A 6,000-nucleotide genomic window follows, 5' to 3' on the forward strand; every position below is an offset into this window, starting at 1 on the left:
CCCAGGCAGACCCCTCCGGGCCAGGGCCCCTTTCCGGTCACAACTTGATGCATCATTTATGGAACTCACTCACTCACCATATGCAACTCAACGGCTTTTAGAATAATGATAAAGCTGTACAACGATCACTACAATCTAATTACATTTACCTAAAGGGTGTTCTTCACCCCGAAAGGGCCCTGTGACCCCCACCTAATGGAACAACAGGAGGAAGAGGGGAGACAGAGGGAGAGGAGAGGAGAGACAGGAAAGGAGGAAGGGGGAGAAGCTGCATACAAAGTAGTGCATTTTCAAGAGTAAACACAATGCTTTCAAAATTGCAAAACACTGGAAAGATCAATTCAGTAACATTTTAAAAGTATATTTTCTCAGTTTGTTCTAGATGATTATATCTTTCCTTCCTTTTGCATTATTAATTATTGTTAATTATTAATTAGCCACTGAATGGGCACAAGATTCCCAGAAAAGGGCTTTTCGAATGAGCAGTGTTGCCGAGGCATCTGTGTTTAGCTTTATTCTCTGCAAACATGAAGTTCGCTTGTACCCAAAAATGGTTAGGCTCCTTCCACGCTCCCCGAGGGTATTTTGAAATAATGAAAGTATTTCCCTTTAATTCTTAATTCCAACGCTCAGTTAAGGTAGTCAGTGGTATGTGCTTTAGTTACCAGTCTTGCACTCGCTAGTCCTGTGATGGAAGAGACGGACTATTGGCATTGCCATGCTGATGTGGCTCAGTGGTTGTGCATCATGAACCAGGACATGACGGTTCGATTCCTGGTCAGGGCACATGCCTGGGTTGTGGGCTCAATCCCCAGGAGGGGGTGTGGAGGAGGCAGCCAATCAATGATTCCCTCTCATCATTAATGTTTCTATCTCTCCCTCTCCCTTCCTCTCTGAAATCAATAAAAATATATTGGGAAAAGGAGGAAGGAAGGAAGGAAGGAAGGAAGGAAGGAAGGAAGGAAGGGAAGAAAGAAAGAAGGAAAGAAGGAAGGAAGGAAGGAAGCTGGCATCGGCTGCAGCTTTAATTCCCTTGCTTCATCTGCTCCTCCTTTTCAAAGGGCATATTCCAGTCCTGTTCTTTCCTTCTCTAGTGGCAAGCAGCTTTCTCTGATTCTACACGGACACATGATTTGGACTAATGTTAACATTTCCTCCAAACCTAACTGTCCTTTGAAATGTGCGAGGGCAGCAGCATAAGTCACATTCTCCAAGGCATCATGGGACTACAGAGAGCTGCCTTCGTGAACGGCCTACCTCTTCAGCACCTGGGCCACATGTCACTGATGAGCACAGGCAGCCGCAGTCCCTGAGATAAAGTCGCTTCATTACTGAGATGAAGGGGATTTTATCGGGGATCCTTCCAGCGAGCCCTGAGATATGGACACATCGCAGGCTTCAGGCTATAGTCTTCCACAAAAAAAGTCCCCCAAATGTGCCCTTTCCTCTTATCTGTGAAATGCAGCTCCCTTAGATTTACGCCTGATTCTAGCGAAGGCTCCTAAGGCCCAGATGGAAAAAGCTCTCAAGACCACATGGCTCTACAGCCGGCGTGAGTTTGACACGCTGGATCTACAGGGAGGAATAGTAGTTACCTGTAAACTCTGGGATTGCGGAATGAAAGGGGTGAGCTTTGTTTAGGATTCTCAAATGATGCTACAAAGCATCTTTCAACACTGCATCCAGCATCTTCAGGCTTGTCCCTCATGGTAACATATCTGCTCTTATAACATTTATACTAATAAAAGGGTAATATGCTAATTAGGGAGCGGGCCTAAGCCGTCAGTAGGACATCCCCTGAGGGCTCCCAGACTGTGAGAGGGGGCAGGCCTGGCTGAGGGACCCCCCTCCCCCAGTGCACGAATTTTCATGCACCGGGCCTCTAGTTATCCCATAAAACCAAACATTATAACATGTGACACAGGGGCCCTCAACACCACCTAATTCCTCTGCCATAAGCCTGTTTTAGAATTTCATTTTATTTTCTGGGGACAGCACGGACGCAGCCCCACTACCACACTGTGCAGCGAGCTTCCAAATGTTGAGAAATCGCAGGGGGGCAGCCCACCCCGAGGGCATTTCTGATTACGGTATTTCCCCTGCAGGTAAGTACCTGTTTCGTAATTTAAAACAGTCACGCGCACGAATTCCGCCGAAGAAATTATCAATGACTCTAATTACACAGTTTGTTCTTGGAAGAGACCAGAACTATTTTTGTCAGTGGGTGTGATTTCAAAATGTACACAGGTTCACGAACACGGCGGTTGAAATCGTCTCCCGTCACAAATATTATTTTAGAACAGGACAGAACGCTGAGCCCTGAGCTGGTGCGGGCCTCTGTTTAGGGACTAACAGTGGTGAGCTCTCAGGGGAACGCCACGCTCGAGGGATCGAGCTTCCTCTTGAACGCTCTGCACCCTTTTGAACTCTGGGAGGGCAAGCAACTGATCCCGCAAATCTGCCCTCCGTTCTTGCTGAATTAAGCTCTTTAAAGAAATCACAAATCACTTTCTCCAATGAAGATTCCTGACGTGTTATGATTTAGAATAAGTGCCTACTGGCTAGGATCATCCTGGTAAGTAAAACATTCTCTGTCTCGCGGGCATACAGCTGTTGTCGATATTTCAATTAAAATATATTCATGCAGCTTCTTTTCAAAGAAAAGGATGAAGATTTCAGGAAATGAGACCTATAACAGTAGCTGGTCATCAAGCAGAAGCATATAAAAGGCAGTCGTCAATGCTAAACACATTCCTTAAAAACGCCATTTTAATGCAATAAAATAAACGTAGTGTTTAGTAAGCAGATTGAAATCGGAACTTCTCTCAACAAACACAATGACCCGCCTGTCTCATACCCCTGATTCCCCAGGTCGTCATTTTAACATTCAGTCAGTATTAGTGCATAAGGTGAAGATACAGATTTTTTAAATTATACTCCTCCATTATCCTATATAATAAAACCCTAATATGCAAATTGACTGAACAGGGGACCGGCCAGTCGCTATGACATGCACTGACCACCTGGGGGCAGGCGCTCAATACAGGAGCTGTCTCCAGGTGGTCAGTGCGCTCCCACAGGGGAAGCGCAGCTCAGAGGCGGCAGCAGGAGCCTCTCCCACCTCCACTGCAGGTGGGTGATAAGGAGCAAGGGGTCCTGGACTGCGAGAGAGATGTCTGACAGCAGGCGGACATCCCCCGAGGGGTCCCGGACTGCTGGAGGGCACAGGCCGGGCTGAGGGCCCCCCCCCCTTGTGCATGAATTTCATGCACCGGGCCTCTAGCTTAGAGATAATGTCAAAGAATTTGAAAATCCAAAAGATTCATAAAAGGGATACATTTACTTCTCTCAAGAAACAGCCCATCTTTAGAAGCAGTAACAAGGTGCCTTTCCGTCACCAGCCCCTTAGGGAATCGGTGCTGACTGAGAACCTGTCCTGTGGCTGGGGTCATGAGCGACCTAGACTTGGAGGCAGCTTCTTTGCGTCAGGAAAGACAGCAGGTTTTAGAAGCCGCACCGGTGACGGCAGTGACGGGAGGGACAGCAGGTGCGCTGGCGGCACAAGCAGGGGAGCCGGGGCCGGACAGAAGCTCCAGCGGGCTCCGGGGAGGGGCGTTTCAACTGCAGCTTGGAAGGTGAGGGAAGCTGGCCAGGCAGAGGGGACACTGTGTGCAGAGACTCGAAGGTGCACAAACCTGCCATTCAAAGAACTGACAGCGGATGAAGGAGGAGGAGGAAGAGTGGAGGAAAGGAGGAGAAGAACCCTGCGGGTCCCCTTAGGCTCTGTGATGGGAAGCAGGTGCAATTTCTTTAAAATACACACATGTGCAATTTCTTTAAAATACACAGACCCGAAGCAGCGGGGCCTGGCACAGACCGACATGCCGCAGCGGGGCCTGGCACAGACTGACATCCCTCAGATGTGGGTTAGGCGCACGAGGAGAGATAAACCAAAGACCTTATATACTTAGGCATGGCTGGGGACACGGCCAATAGGGTGGTGAAGAACGAGGGTGGGGGGGGTAGAGGCTGGGAGGAGGAGGGGGAAGGGGGGAGAAAGGGGAGACATCTGTAATACTATCAACAATAAAAAGTATATATATATATATGTTACTTTTTTATGTTTATTGGCCTCCCAGAGGAAGTGAGAGGGAGAGAGAGAGAAATATCAAAGATGGGAGGGAATCATTGATTGGCTGCCTCCTGCATGCCCCCTACTGGAGATCAAGCCCGAAATCCAGGCATGTGCCCTTGATGGGAATCAAACCTGGGACCCTTTAGGCTGCAGCCAACGCTCTATCCCCTGAGCCTAACTAGCTAGGGCAACAATAAAAAGTATATTTTTTAAAATAAAATAAAAAGGCATAATTTAACTACAAAAAAATTTAAGTAAAATACATAAAAACATATCCAGTTCTCCTAAACATGAAACTCAAACTGTCCTTACCTATATACTACACCCTCCTGCTGGGAGACCTTAAATCTGCATGTGCATTTGCATATTAATATATGTGTATTTTTGAAGTGGAAACTAAAGGAAGGATGAAAAGGCTGTTCCTGTAGCTCAGGCGAATCTGACGGCAGAGAAACACAGGCTGCCCATGAGGATGGGAGATAAGGGACTGCATTCTACTTCAAAGGCTTAATGGACCGACTTAGCTCCTAAAAGTTAGGGGCTGAGGCCCCAGCCCGTTTGGCTCAGTGGATAGAGCGTCGGCCTGCAGATCAAAGGGTCCCGGGTTCGATTACGGTCAAGGGCAGGTATCTTGATTGCAGGCTCCTCCCCAGCCCAGGCCCTGGTCAGGGCTCCTGCAGGAGGCAACCCATCGATGAGTCTCTCACATCGATGTTTCTCTCCGTCTTCCCCTCTCCCTTCCACTGGAAAAATATCCTCGGGTGAGGATTAACAAACAAGCAAATAAATATATGAATAAATGAATGAATGAATGAAAGTCGGGGCTGAGGAGGCTGACGGTGACCTCAGAGCCATGACTCAGCAGCAGCGAGATGCCCGTGGGCCTGGGAGGCTGGGGACAGACGTGACTCGGGGCGGCTTTAGAACAACTCGCATCAAACCTCCCGCTGGAGGAGCTCCTGCCTCCTGAAGGCGGACGATGGTGGGAACCCCCCGGAGGCTCCACAGGGAAGGGCCAGAGCACAGGCTATCGCACTTACACGCAGAGGCGGCCAATCCCAGGGAAGACACGGGGCTGTCACACAGTATTTACGACCGATGAGAAGCAACGAAGGAACAGTTCTCTGGTTTTGCCAAACCTCCAGCGTTTGCTTGTAAAATTGGACAGCGAGGCCCTGCTCCTGCGAGATGGCATCCCCGCGGAGGAGACGGCTGGTCATCAAGGGACACCAAGCGGACTTGAGAGCAGGTAGAACGGGCCTCCTCTGCCACCATGAGGCTGGATGACGATGCTGTGATTACAGCGTGTAGGTATGAAATGTTCCTCGGAGCACCGGGCGGCTTTGAGCCGCAGTTTTACGGGGCAGGTGGCCGAAGGGAGAATGAGTGTTGTCCTGGGACGAGATCAAAGCCCTGAGGAGGACACGCGCCCGGGGCCTGGGGAGCACCGCGGGGACTCGTCCGTCAGGCCCTCAGCACCTCGCACGCGACTGCTGTCCTGTCTCCACCCGGCAGCCACCCCACAAGTCAAGGCAGAAGCCCCCGGACTGGAGCCGGCACGGAAAATCCGTGGAAAACACCCTAAGGCGCAGCTGCAGACCTACCGGCTGAAAACATCGCCTGTGACTCTCAGTCAACTCGCCCATCTGTGTGTCGCCAACATTCGAACACACCTGTTAATCCCATCACATAACAGAAGCAGCTCAACAACACAACCAATGAAACTGCTGTGAACCCAGAAAGATTCTGTTCCGAACTAGAAAACATGCCCAGAAAACTACAAATTGAACATTGACTTGTCAGGAGACAGAAGAGGAAGGGATCGGGAGGGCCTTGAGGCCGAGGAGGAAAAGGGAAGGGAAGGG

At 49.6% G+C, this 6,000-nt stretch overlaps 1 protein-coding gene and 1 pseudogene across 2 annotated transcripts in view; both read right to left on the bottom strand.

Moving 5' to 3' along the window:
* The window catches only part of GULP1 (GULP, engulfment adaptor PTB domain containing 1), an 87,485-nt gene that overhangs the window by 74,775 nt on the left and 6,710 nt on the right, over positions 1-6,000 (bottom strand). The gene's annotated exons all lie outside the window — the stretch shown is intronic.
* On the bottom strand, positions 1,986-2,113 carry LOC111827861 (annotated as a pseudogene).

The sequence above is a fragment of the Myotis lucifugus genome, unplaced genomic scaffold (assembly GCF_000147115.1).
Source record: "Myotis lucifugus unplaced genomic scaffold, Myoluc2.0 scaffold_234, whole genome shotgun sequence".
Taxonomy (NCBI): Eukaryota; Metazoa; Chordata; class Mammalia; order Chiroptera; family Vespertilionidae; genus Myotis; species Myotis lucifugus.